Source organism: Sus scrofa, chromosome 1 (assembly GCF_054392235.1).
Source record: "Sus scrofa isolate SSC_HxYL_T2T_F1_AM1 chromosome 1, Sscrofa_HxYL_maternal_Yorkshire_Landrace_v2.0, whole genome shotgun sequence".
Classification (NCBI taxonomy): Eukaryota; Metazoa; Chordata; class Mammalia; order Artiodactyla; family Suidae; genus Sus; species Sus scrofa.
The window spans coordinates 259,824,052-259,838,545 of record NC_139383.1 but is presented as its reverse complement, the minus strand read 5'-3'; the positions used below and the strand labels follow the sequence as shown (position 1 = coordinate 259,838,545).

The following is a 14,494-nucleotide window of genomic DNA, read 5'->3' as shown; positions in this document are numbered from 1 at the left end:
GCCCTGGGTTACTGCTATGGTGTGGGTTTGATCCCTGGCCTGGGAACTTCCATGTGCCCCAGGAAGGCCAAAAAAATATCTTTAAAAAACTTTTGCTGAGGAGTTCCCATCGTGGCACAGTGGTTAACAAATCTGACTAGGAACCATGAGGTTGCAGGTTTGATCCCTGGCCTTGCTCAGTGGGTTAAGGATCCGGTGTTGCCATAAGCTGTGGTGTAGGTCACAGACGCGGCTCAGATCCCACATTGCTGTGGCTGTGGTGTCAGCCAGCGGCTACAGCTCCGATTAGACCCCTAGCCTGGGAACCTCCATATGCCACAGAAGTGGCCCTAGAAAAGGCAAAAAGGACAAAAAAACAAAAACTTTTGCTGAGGTAATTGTACATTCCCATGCAGTTGTCAGCCTCCTTGCAAGTTCCGCAAACACTCAGGGCCACTCTGGTTCTGAGGCTTCTGCACTTGCCATTCCCTCTGCCTGGAACATCCTCCAGCAGATATCCGAATGGCTCCCCTCCTTACAGACTTCCCAGTCTTTGCTCCAATGTCATCTTCTCAGGGAGCCTGCCTGCCTCCCTGACCGCTTTGCTTTATTCTGCACACCACTCTTGCCAGTACTTGTATCCCTGCTGCCATTATTTTCTCCAGTATCTCTTCTCACCTTCTGATATACTGCATAATTTACTTACTGTGTTTTTTCCCTGCCTGTCACACCCTTCTAGAATAGAAGTACCATGAACACAGACATTCTTGTTTGATGTGTTCACCGAAGTATCCCCATACATACGGCAGTGCCTGGCACAAAACAGGCACTCAGTAGGCACTACAGAGTTGATAGATAAACCCTCTCCCCAATTCTATAAGGATAGCTGTTATTATTCCCCATTTTTAAGGCATCAGGAACTCACAATCAGACTTTAATGCACCAAGTCAACAGTGGAAGTGGCGGAGCTGGGATTCAAAACCGCTGTGGCTCTTCAAAGGGGAAGACAGGCAAGAGGAGGAGGTAGCATATCTTATGCTGGATGCTCCCAGATCCACACTCGCCACTAGCAGCTGCAGCCAGCATGGCCTCTGTCTTCTACCAGGACATCAGAAGATTATGGATATAACTGGGTGAAGACCTCCGCTGGCATTGCTATTGATCCTGCCAGCTGTCTAGGAGCTCAAGCTGAGGACCAGGCTATGATTCTGCTTCTAGGAAGGAAATTAAAAAAAAGATGCTAATAACACCTGAGCATGTTACAGAGGTGAGCCCAGGAGTCACAGTGCCCTGAGCCTCTCACATGAAAGGTTTTTTTAATACATACTTAATGCCAACCATAAAATTAACAGTTGTAATAAGATAACATCGGCTCTGCTGGAAAGGTTCCTGTTTGGCCACACAAAGTGCCTGCAGTTGGGTCCAACAGACATCCCTCTTCTCCCGCTGACATCAAACACCTCCAAGGCAATGGGTACCAACATTAAGCACTGTGAAGTGAAAAGCCAGAACAGCCTCCAGAAGATCATACATCTGCTTGTCCATTTGTCAATTTCTTTTTAAACATGCATTGCCTAACTTCCCTTTTCTAGACCCTGTGCTTTGTCCTGAGGCCACAGCATTGAAGCCAATGACTGCTTTCAGGGCTTTGGGGGGGGCGGGCAGACACACAATGAATGCTACACTGGCTTGGCTTGAGAGAGGAAGGAGCAAACAGCTGATAGATCCCAGCTCTGGAAGTGTTCAGAAGATAACATTTAAGTTGGTGAGTTTCTTTTCTGAGCATATGGATTGGCAGGACTTAAGAGCGCTAAATTAGGTCCTGGACCCACAACCTGCAAAGAGGAAATGCAGAGGCTCCTACATTGCATGTACCTGGAACAGGTCCCTGAGCAGCAGGTGGCCTAGAGGAGCCTGTTGCAAGCTAGCAGTTAATGAGTAGCCAGAGTGTCTGCTCTGCCCTGTCCCAAGCTCAAGGAATTCTGACAGCAACCGCAATAGCCATCATGTACTGAAGCCCTACACTATACTTTTTATTTGTTACCTAATTTAATTGTTGCAGTAACTATTTCACAAATGAAGAAACCAAAGCTCACAGAAGTGAAAGGTTTTGTGTGAAATCCTCTGAGCCGAAGACAATACAAGAGTCCAGGATTTAGATCTCAAAATCCAGTGCTCTTTCCAGAATACAAGGCACTTACTTCCTCCTTCTGTTTAATGCTGACTTTGCTCATAGACCTGCTGTTATTCTCAGCTCTGAGACCATTGGCTTGGAGAAGTTGGAGCAACACCTGCTATTCTGGGGCAATAAAATGACCAACAGAGTTTTGTGGTGGGAGTGACTCAGGATAAATTTCAGTTCTTATTAATTCCACTTGCCACCTCAGTTACTTTACTCTCTTGGAGCCTTAGATTTGCCTTCTGGAAAATGGATATCACAAAAGACAAAGGACATCACATTGTGAGCCTTCAATGGAATGAAGTCCGTGATATACCCTGAACCTAGCAGGTGGTCAACAAACCTGCCTCTCTTCTAGAGAACTCTGTGCTAAGTGTTCTTTTGTCTTTTTTTTTTACCATTTCTTGGGCCGCTCCCTTGGCATATGGAGGTTCCCAGGCTAGGGGTCGATTCGGAGCTGTAGCCACCAGCCTACACCAGAGCCACAGCAACGCGGGATCCGAGCCAAGTCTGCAACCTACACCACAGCTCACGGCCAATGCCTTGCTTAACCCACTGAGCAAGGCCAGGGATCGAACCCGCAACCTCATGGTTCCTAGTCGGATTCGCTAACCACTGAGCCAAGACGGGAACTCCCCGTGCTAAGTGTTCTTGCCAGAGTTCCACTCTAGGAGGCCGGTGAAGATGGATAATGACCATATGCCAATGAGTTGTCATCATGTCCTCCTGAAACTTCTTTCCTTTTTTTTTGCAGTAAGTTGGGAAATTAAGCACTATCTGGGATCTATCATTTTTGAAAACAAACTCCACACTTATTGTTAGAACACTTGTTACATTTTCCCAGATATCTTGGTTGACATATAAGGAGTGTGGACTACCGCCCAATCCTGCCTCCAAATTAAGCTGAGTTCTTGATTTTTTTGATGGTTTGTCAACCATCAGTTGCAGACCCTTCACTGCCAAAAGCGTCTGACCCTGAGTAATCACTAAGGGAATATGGTGATTTCCGGCATGGATATATACTCTGAGTCCCACTGTAATTATGAGGGAATCCACGAGGTATAATTACCAAACAGGCTACACAAATGACATCTGTTGGCACTGTCCGATCCAGTCTGTGTACTTGTCAAGCAACAGCTGGCAAGTTCTTTTATCACATGAACTTGGGTATCCTAATTGATCGAATTTTTTTAACTTTTGTTTTTAAAATGATTGTAGCTTCATTGGCAATTGTAAGAAGTAGGAAGGGAAATTGGAGTTCCTGTTGTGGCTCAGTGGTTAATGAATCTGACTAGGAACCATGATGTTGCAGGTTCGATCCCTGGCCTTGCTCAGTGGGTTAACGATCCGGCGTTGCCGTGAGCTGTGGTGTAGGTTGCAGACGCGGCTCGGATCCTGTGTTGCTGTGGCTCTGGCGTAGGCAGGGGGCTACAGATCTGATTAGACCCCCAGCCTGGGAACCTCCATATGCCGCAGGAGCAGCCCTAGAAAAGGCAAAAAGACAAAAAAAAAAAAAAAAAAAGAAGAAGTAAGAAGGGAGATCTCCAGTGTACCTTTTACTCTATTTCCCTCAATGGGAACATCGAGAAAAACTACGTACCGTATCACAATTAGGATGTTGACCTGGGTAGTCAAGACACAGAACATTTCTACCACCACAAGGATCCCTCACGTGGCCCTTTTATAGCCATGCTCACTTCCTCCTTGCCCCCACTCCTTTTATAACCCCTGCCAACCACCATTCTGTTCTCTAGTTCTATAATCTTGTCATTTCAAAACCACTGAATACGAGTTCTCTTGTGGAGCAGTGGGATAAAGATGCAGGATTGTTATATTTTTGAAGGAATTAGTCCATTCCATCCATGTTGTCAGACATATGTATATCATGCGTAGTATTTCTTTACTAATCTTTGGTTATTTTCAAGGTCTCTTATGTTACCCTTGTTTCATTCCTGATACTGATCATTTGAAATGTCTCCTCTCCCTCACTCTCTTTCTCTCTGGCAGTCTTGATAGAACTTTGTCAATTCTACTGATACTTCCAAAGAACTAGCTCTTTGTTTCAGTGATTTGCTCTATCCTTTTTCCATTTTCAACTTCATTGATTTGTGTGATTGCCTTTGGTATCTACTTCCTTATGTTTGCTTTGGATTTATTTTGCCTTTTTTTCTGCTATGTTCTTGAAGTGGAAGCTTAGATTATAGATTTGAACTTCCTCCTTCTTTCTGATTTAAACATCAGTATTATAAATTTTCATTTCAGTACTGTTTTAGCTGTGTCCCACACATTTTGATATGTCACATTTCCATTTGCATTCAGTTCAATGTATTTTTTACAGATTTCCCTTGAGGGTTCTTCTTTAACCCATGGATTATTTAGAAGTGTGTTCATTAGTTTCACAGTATTTGGAGATTTGCCTCTAATCTTTCTGTCATTGACTTCTACTTTGAGTCCATTGTGGTAAGTGTACACATTCTATATGATTTCTCCTCTTTTAGAATTTTTGAGGTTTATGGACCAGGATATATTTTGCATATATTCTGTGGGACCTTAAATGTGTGTTCTGGTATTGTTGGGTTGAGTGTTCTGTGTCAGTTGCATCATGTTGATTGATAGATATTTTTTTGCAGAGTGTAGGATTCTGTGTTGACACTTCTCTTCTCCTTCCAGGACTCCACTGCCATGAAAGTTAGACCTTTCATTATCAAATCCCACAAGTTCCCTGAGCTTATGTTGAAGTTTCTTTTTTTTTTTTTTTCTGTCTATTTTCCTTCTGTCGTTTAGAACAGAGATGATTTTACTTTTTCCTTTTTAACATGGATGGCTTTTATTATTTATTTATTTATTTATTTAGGCCTAATTGCTCTGGCTAGGATATTGAGCACATGAGCCATTAAGAACTAAAAGAATATTCATGTGAGAGATTGAATAAAGGTGGGACTGGTAGAGCCCTGGAACCAGCCTTCACTTTAAAGGCATTTGTCAAGCCTGATGAATATAAGCACTATTTTGCTGCCTTGTGGTGAATGAATGAAAGAAGATAAGCCTAGGGTTTTAAGAGGTCTAAGATTCAAAAAGTTGGGCTTTCAGATGTCTGTACCCTCCACTGCCTCATAGAAGACTGCAGAGAAAACTGCATGTCTCACATTCTGGTAGAAAGTAACGGGGGGAAAATCTCCATTAAGAATTCATCATCACAACCCTCCCGTGGGTTGTATCCTTACATGGAGCAGTTTCTACATGCAATTGTGCTCAATAACAGCTTTAAACTCTAAAAGTCTTGGTGTTCCCATTGTGGCACAGCAGAAATGAATCCGACCAGAAACCATGAGGTTGCCGGTTTGATCCCTGGCCTTGCTCAGTAGGTTAAGGATCCAGCATTGTGGAGAGCTGTGGTGTAGGTTGCAGACGCAGCTCAGATCCTGCATTGCTATGGGTGTGGCATAGGCCGGCAACTGTAGCACCATTTCAGCCCCTAGCCTAGGAACCTCCATGTGCCGTGGGTGCAGCCCTAAAAAGCAATAAATAAACAAACAAACTCTAAAAGCTTTAAGAATGAATACAAATCTGCACTCTAGGTTTTCTCAAAGGAATAAATGCAAGAATTGGAAGAATACAACAGCAACAAAAAGCAAAATCTTTAGATAGGATTTCCTTTTCTCTATATCTCTCGTTCTCTTCCCTTCATTCCCCCTCTGTGTTATTTCCGTGTCATTCTATTTTCACCCCTTCATCATTATCTTGAGCATTGGGCTATCCCATCCTGACACTTGATCAGCAGTGACCACCAGAATTTCTTTCCCCACGCATAAGCTATGCTGAGCTGAGCCATGATAACTAGAGAATCCCAGGGCTCCATGTTCCCAGTTCTCTCTCCTTCCACTTAAAGGTTAGAACGGAGAGCCCCTAGTAAAATGAATTTCTTCTCTATGATGCTCAAACTTTTATACTGAACAAATTTTCATTTTGTTATACCAGAGAAGCTAAGCTGTCATGTTAATTAAATAATCCATGCAAACCAGTAGCCATACAGACAGAACCACACTTTCTGCTAACTGTAAAGACAAAACCACACTGCTGCAGCATTCAAGACCATTCATGTGCATCTTTAAGCAGTCTACTGAGGGAACATAAGGTCTACAACCATAAAGGGAAGGGATGTTTCACCAGGGTTCTTGTTTGGGAGGGAGAAACAGGTATCATTGTGAAATGCTTTGCTATGTAAATCTGTCCCATTACCAGGAAATGTCCTGTCCAGGAATACCTTCAATTATAAGGCATAGTAATTATCCCTGCAATAGTCACCGGATGTTTCATCCTCAGGATTACAAAAGTTCTCACTGATGTAATCAATTAGCTTCACAATGACATGGAGGCACTCCCTCATGTGTTTCCTTTCTCTAGGTTCACTAGTACCCTAGGATTTTCAAACATGAAAGTGTAACTTTGTCACAAAAACATCACACAGAATGTGACTTAAATATCAGATTCAAATTTGACCACCAGTATTGATGGTCTACTCATGGACAATCCTTACAACAGCCATGAATTGACTGTGTTTTATACATTTTACTTAAAGTTAAGGCTTCAACAGGTTAAGTAACTTGTCCAAAACTGGATATCCAGTAAATGTCATATCAGATCTTAGACCTTGTTTCTCTGACTCTTGTACTGTGTTCTTTCCTCTGACCAACCCAGGAATTAAAGCAGGAGAAATCAGGTCCCCTACACATGGGCAAGTGTGCAGTGTCAAGGTTGTGGACCTGGTTTGTAGCAGTTATCTTTTCTCTGTCCTAGAGGTCTAAACTCTAAATGCTTCCAGAATTTAGCCAAATTGGTTGCAACAGCAACTGGATAAAAACTTATAGATGACTAACAAAATTAATAATGAGTAAGAATATCTATATGCTACTTCTGTATTTAAAATTTTTTTCACATTTGTTATCTACTTTGCCTCTCCAAAATAAAGTAGGGAGGATTTTACTATCCTCACTCTACACTTAGGTTCAGAGAAGGAGTGGGCTGTGACTGCCTAGCATCACATGACTGGTAAGTGATGGAGGCTAGATCTGAAACCCAGGGTCTCTAACTTCAAACTTGGTATTCTTCCTGCTGCCTTGAAATAAACCCAGACTCCCTAATGTTCAAAGTGTTGTCTTCAAGCCCATAGCTTCTTGAGGGGCAGTGAAAGACCATGCATTCCTATCCTCCCAGCTGAGTCTATATTGTCATCTGTCACTCAGTTGCTTATCCAGCATCTCATTCATTTCCTTCCCTAAAATAAATGCCAAATGAGAGATGTCAAATACCTGATCTCCCTGCCCCATTTCCTGGGTCACTTACCTACATAAGATGTGAGAAGCTATTCACCACTCGAAGGGTATGTGTAGACATTTGCCAGTGCTCATCATCCATCTCTCTTCCCCTATTCCTAACTCTACCCTGACATTCATAGTAAAGTGTTTTGGGTGGAATTAATCCTGAATGGTGACTCCCTGAAAATATCATTAAATTAAACATGATAAGACAAAGCTGAGTATATTCTTTTTTTTTTTTTTTTTGCCTTTACTTGAGCCTCTCCCACAGCATATGGAGTTTCCCAGGCTAGGGGTGTAATTGGAGCTGTAGCCACCAGCCTACACCAGAGCCACAGCAATGAGGGATCTGAGCCACGTCTGCAACCTACACCACAGCTCACGGCAACGCCAGATCGTCAACCCACTGAGCAAAGGCAGGAACCGAACCCACAACCTCATGGTTCTTAATTGGATTCATTAACCACTGTGCCACGATGGGAACCCCAAGCTGAGTATATTCTTATCAAAGTCAGAGAGAATGCTATCATGAGAGAGTCTTAGTAACTTCACAGGGGCAAAGTTGGGATGTTTATAAGATTCTGGACTTGATTGTCTACCAATCCCAAGCTGTGATTGGTAGACAAGGGGTGAGTAGCCTCTCACATCTTATGTAGGTAAATGACCGAGGAAATAGGGTCTAGTTTAAGATAGGCTTTCAATGGGGGAGGCTTAATTAGGATTGGATAAGGATCATGATAGACAAGTTCGGGATTGGTAGACAATCAAGTGTTTTGAGGCAGAATTTCAAAGAATCTTAGAGAATACATAGTTGTTTGATGCTATTTATTGAAAATTCAAAGTTTGATGTTCATTTAATTCTGTTTGTTTGTTTGTTTATAAAGACTAGGCAGGAATTTCCTAAAATGAACAATAAACTATAGCTCTTATCTTTCTTGGAACTTTTGTTCCCTGTAAGAATAAAACTGCATTAATGTAGACAATGGAGCAGTAGTTATATTAGTCAAAATGGCCAAATAGTAAAAACAGGTTAACATGGACAGTAAGCTCTGTGGGTGTAGATGGATTCGACTCTGAATTCATTTCCAGGAGTGTGCCCTGATTGACTTAACTAAATCAACATAGTCTACCCCCTGGTCACAGTGACTAGCTCAGCCGTGGACACAAAAGCAAATCAGACCAGTGAGTACTAATGGAGACTTGTCATGGAGCTATACGCAATATAGTAGGATTTCTAATATCTACTGAATTTGAACCCCGGAGTCAGCCCCACAAGTTGCTGCCAGTGATCTTGCAAGTGTGAGAAAAAAGTCTGCCCAGAAGAGAGCCAATGCTAAGGAAGAAGGGCTGAGAAAGAAGAGAAAGAAGCCAGGTTCCAGTCTAATTACTCACTTGAATCACTGAATCAAACCTTGAAGCCAGCCCTACTGGGATTGAAATGTAATTATGTAAGTAACCAAAGTGTTTCCTTTACAAACTAAGCCATTTGAAGGCGGATCTTCTATTGCTTGCAATGCAAAGTGCTCAGTGCCTGGCACACAGTTGCTACTCAACAAATAATAAGAAAACTAGCCAAGAAAACTCTAGCTAATGATTTTGCAATTAACCAGCCATGTGACCCAGATAAGTCATTAATCCTTTCTGAGCATCTTATTCTTCATCTATTGTATTTGGGGACCATTAGCTGGTTTTTAAACCTGCAGTCAACTCCTAGACTTCATGATTTTGTGCAGTATCATTCTCCAAACTAAAATGAATTAAACTGGAAGCCTTCCTTCAGGCCTTGCCACATGACTCAGCAAGCCAGTCCTAGAGGAATGATATATTGGCATTTGATACCAGCCTTAATTCTTGGCTGTGATAACAAACAGGGTTCTGAGATAACCAATTGGTCACCACTGAGCAGATTCCAAGCAGCAGGTCAGATTGGGGAAGCTGGTTGGATAAATATTAGCCTTTATCACAATTCAAACAGCCCCAACTGCCAAACCAAAGAATTCTTGGGGAGGAATTGTGCTCCCTCTTCCTCTTTGGAGAACCAGAAATCACAATGCAATTTTGTCACACTGCCCAGCAGATAACTCTCTTTTCTAACAGGTAAATAAAGGTGGGCACCACCCTCTGTGTTTAAAGGCATTGCGTGCCTGTGCTCACGCTCCTTCAGGTAAAGAAGAGCAGGGCTGGTTAACAAGAGGTGGGTTTTGCCTCTAACCAACCTGAGAACTCTGGCCGTAGGAAGGCCAGTCTGAAGAATTATTAAAAGAGACACTTTTGGGGAGCAAAAACTCACATCCAGGAAAAAGACGTTTCCAACTTTATGTCCATGGCAGGATTCCTTTCCAGTTTTCAAAAACCTGTGTCAGTATGAACAAGGAGAGTTGGAGAACTGAAGTAACTGTCTGGGTGATTCAAATCAAAATGTTTTTCCCTAAATTATTCAATTGAAATGAGAATTTCTCTTCTGAATTACCTAGATAATCGTCTCAACCTTCATGTTTCATCTTTGTGGGGTTCTTTATAGTTTTCAGCCCAGACTGACTCTTGTTTGGGGAATGAGGACACTCATAATGGAAGTCTTTCTAAGTGACAGTGAGATGAATTCTAATGCCATAGTGGCATCATGGGCCCTGGCAAGTCTGCAGCCTGACAAGGGAGCACATGTATAGGTTTTATTGAATGGGGCGGGTGGTGAATCTTTGTGCATGTGTGTGTGACACAAAATTACTTTTCAGTCCCAGAGTATCTAATAATCCTTTTGGATGGGCAGTTAGCTTTGAGTCATACATCACCAAGACCATCATTTCTTTAGGGAGATATTTGCAACAGCATGTAAATTTTATGAAAGCTTGAAAAAGATGAATAAACATTTCTTTTCTGAATATTCATGTAGCATGAGTATCCCCTCTCTCTCCTGAGGTAAAACATGTTGACTTGACATGTTTCACTCTAGATTTCTGGAAAGCAGAATATGTCAGGGCACAGGAGATATGCACCCCCACTGCCTCTCCCTATGGGGTTGGTGACTAGCAGCCATCCTGGAGTGGAGATTGTCAGGCACAGAGGAGCGAGTCTGAACCAAGTGAGAAGCCATGTATTATTGCTCAGCTTGACGTGAGAAAGAACCACTTCTAGCCACACGCCTCTCCAGCGAGGACCCCGAGACTGAGCATGAGTCAGAGGAGAGGGAGCCAGGGTTCAGACCAGAAGAGGCCTGTCCTCAAAACAGGCATTGCACTCAGAGCTCCAGACCCACTCTGCTAATGCTGGCTCCAAGATGTCAAGCAAGCTACCCTTCCTCTCTATGTTCAGAAGTCACTGCACCAAAGATGACAGAGTGGACTGGTTCAGCTTAGAGATTCAGTCCATTGAGAAATCTCTATAAATCCATTCGATTCAATGCATAATCTGTGACCCCTTCCTGAGGGTCGGGCCCTGGGCTAGGTGCCAGAGTTCTGCATGCACATGGCACCCAGTGCCTGCCCTCAGAGAGCTCCCATTTTAGGACATGAAACAGACCAAAAATTGAATTACAGTTGAAAAAAAAAAAAAAAAAAAAAGGATAGTATAGATATGGAAAAAGGAAGAGATGAGGGGGAAAGTGATTAAAATCTGAAAAGTAGGGAGGGGGAATCTGGGAGGCTTTAGGGAGGAAGGAAAATGATGAACTGCACTTTGAAGGACCAAGCAGAATGACTGGCAGGAATAAAAGCTACAGGCGGAAAAGTACTGAATGTGCAAAATAAAGGAGCAAGTCGCTGTGGCTGGAGTATCTGAGGAGGTTCCCCGTCTCCAGGGCTGACCCTTCCTTCCCGTCACCCTGTGTGTACTCCCAGTGACTTTGTCCCTTTCACGCCCCTCAGCTGGGTGGGAGCAAGGAAGCGGAGCACAAACGCTTCCTGTTCTGTGCTTGGTTGGGGAAAGGCGGGGCAGAAAGCAGTGGGCAAAGAGCAAGGCTCCTTAGAGCACCAATGCTGCAGAGAAGGGGTAGGGGACTGCTTTTAAATGCTCTCCTTTTTTATTATTTTATTTAACTTCATTCTATATGTACCCATGCATTTAGGTAAACTGACCTGACTCCATAAATGTCTTCTTTTCTCTTTTTGTTCCTGGCTTGGTTCCCCCGTTTCCCTCTCCTCTCCCCTCCCTCACTGTCTCACCTCTGCAATCCCTTCCCCCAGATACCCCATGCTAACAGGATGAGTCAGGTCCTTGCAGGGAACAGATGGCACTCTCAAACAGACTATCCAAGGAGATTTTATTAAAGGGATGATTTTAAAGCTATGAGCTGGGTTAAGGAAAACTAGCAAAAGATCAAGCAAGAGCAGATAAGCCTCTAGGCTTGAAGCATCAAAAATAAAGATTATTGGAGTTCCCATTGTGGCTCAGGGAATAAGAACCTGACTAGTATCCATGAGGATGCTGACTCGATCCCTGGCCTCCCTCATTGAGTTAAGGATCCAGTGTTGCTGTGAGCTGTGGTATAAGTCACAGACATGGTTTGGATCTGGTGTCGCTGTGGCTGTGGTGTCTGATGAGACCCCTAGCCTGTGAACTTCCGTATGCTGCAAGTGTGGCCCTAAAAAGGAAAAAGTAAGTAAGTAAATAAATAAATATTATTAAACAAAGAGAGTGGAGGCCCCCAGCAGGCATTGTGGTCTTCAGTAAAAGGGTGGCACCTACCAGAAGCTGCCACCATTGGCAGGACCAAAGCCTGGGGTATATACTCTGACCTCACATTCCTCCCTCTTTCTCATCTTTTGCTGGTACCTCCCATTCACCAAAGGGTGCACGGGGCTATAGCCACAGCCCATCAAGTTCAGGGTCCAGGACACAGAGCTGGTTGGGGAAGGATAGAGAATGGATTTGGGAAACAAACAGAAAAATTCAGCACAACCTAAGGTGCATTCTTCCAAAGAGTTCTCTGCAGTCGTATAATTATCTAGATACTTACATATTCATATACATCATATATGAGATTTTTATCATTATTTTACAAAAAAGGCAGCATATTGTGCAGACTTTGCTTATCTTCCTTTTCTTATTCAACAATAGCTCATAGACCAACTATCCAAGTCATATTGTAGAGCAGTATTCACTCTTTATTCTTCTTTTTAAATAGCTACAAAGTATCCCATTAAATTAATGTATGACTCGTTACTCTAACTATTATTTTCCAGTTATTTTTGTCATATATAATCAGTGCTATAAAAAAAATCTATATATATTCATGCCATTATGTCTTAGTGCTTTTTCTATGCTGTGCATTCCCAGAATAGAGACAGCTTGGTTTAAGAGTATAGGTGAGAATCTCTGTACCTTCTTCTCAATTTTGTTTTAAATCTAAAGCTACTCTTAAACAATTGTCTTTAAGAAAAGGGTATATTTGAGTATTTTTTTTAAATAGAAATTGTCAGGATGCAATCATGCCGTAACTTTTTCAAGTGCTCAAGAAGAATGAGCAAGGAAGGGAAATAAATCTGGTGTCCTCACTTGTCACCTGCTCCAGGAGGCCATCCTTGATTTCCCTCCTCCATCCTCTTTATTGTCCCTGTTCCTGGTCTACCCCTCCTCGTCTTTATCCCCACTGCATCCCCAAGATCATAAACCTTCTGAGCTTAGATACTGTGTTGGAGCTGTCTCTGAGTCTCCATCATCAAGCACAGAGTCTGCAGTGTGTTAGACTTTCCAGGTTTATTAAAAGACAGAATTGAATGAACCAAACAAAGATGACAAGAACCTTCCAGTACTTCTCTGCCTTCCCAAGGTGGAGAAAGGAGCCTAGACTCAGGACTGAAGTTCTGCATCAGTACAGAGCGTGCCATTGAATGGAACGTTCCCCATGGCCCAGTTCTTGGATCGTAAGCTTGACAGACAAAGTGCAAATGGTAAGGAACAGACCTCAGACATGGAAGAAAAACATGAGATGACCACAGAGCCTAGATTAGACCTTTCCCAGATGCATAGTGCTTGTCTCCCTCTCAAGAAAGGAAGATAAAAACTGAGACTGCAGCTCATTAAAAAACCTTTGGGAAGATGTCTCATAACAAAGCATAGATCCCAGTAACAATAAGGAGAGGCTTCTTTCAACATCTGGGTTTGGGCTTATTACCTCCCTTCCTGCCCTCAGGTTACTCTGGGGAGACCCTATTGTCTCACTGCACCAGGGTGCGTGGGTGTCAGCAGAAGTCATTCTTCTCAGAGTTGATGCTTTCAGAAGAAATAAAAGGGAATGACAAAGCAACAATGAAGTTTCTTTTAACAAACTGAAAAGGTTTTTTTGATATTTGTGTCTGTATCATTTTTTTTTTTAAGTGTTTGTCTTTCTGGTTTCTCCAGAAAGCCTGGCTACATTGTGTTCTTCTGGAAAATGTGTTTGTCCTTGCCCAAACTATCAGCCCAGGTCTCAATGGGTCTGAACTGAGGCCGCCATGTGTGGGGCTAATTGAAAACAAACCTTTGCTAAAGGGACTGACTCTTGGCAGACTGGGCAGACTGACCCATGGGGCTGAGGCTGGGGCTGGGGCTCAGCCTCCACCACCTTGTGTTACTCATGTCCCTAGCAAGATGGACTTTGGGAGAAGCAGAGGAAGAGGCCAAACATGCTTCCATCAGTAATGAGTGATGCTGAGAACCCTGGTAGGATGTTCTCCTAGAGGTGAGTGAGGGCAGTACACGTGCTGGGGCTGAGGGTAGAGTAGGACCTGCTGGTTGGGACAGATGCTTCACCAGATGTGGCTCGAGGTAAAAAAGTCAGAGGAAGAATCTGGACTCTAGTCATCCAAGGAAACCAAGGTCCTAGCAGCAAGAAAAAACAAGTTCTAGCCCAGAGTTTCTCAATATCAATACCTTTCACATTTGGGGCTGTAAACTAATCTCCAAAGTGGCATCCCATCAGGTTTAGCACATTCTATTTGTTAGAAGCAAGTCATTAAGTTTTGGGGGGGTTTTTTGTTTGTTTCTTTTTGTTTTTGTTTTTCCACACCTGTGGCATACAGAGGTTCCCAGACCAGGGATTGAATAC

The 14,494-nt window shown here is 43.0% G+C and overlaps 1 protein-coding gene across 2 annotated transcripts in view; it reads left to right on the top strand.

Moving 5' to 3' along the window:
• The window catches only part of LOC146407135 (uncharacterized), a 975,296-nt gene that overhangs the window by 906,473 nt on the left and 54,329 nt on the right, over window positions 1–14,494 (top strand). Inside the window, exon 1 of one of the 2 annotated variants that reach the window (XR_014825613.1) lies at window positions 8,647–8,921. The exons of the other annotated variant lie outside the window; for it this stretch is intronic. The gene's annotated coding sequence lies outside the window, so the exon portion shown is untranslated. Of the gene's footprint in view, window positions 1–8,646; window positions 8,922–14,494 lie in introns of those variants that run through there. 2 annotated transcript variants of the gene reach the window in all.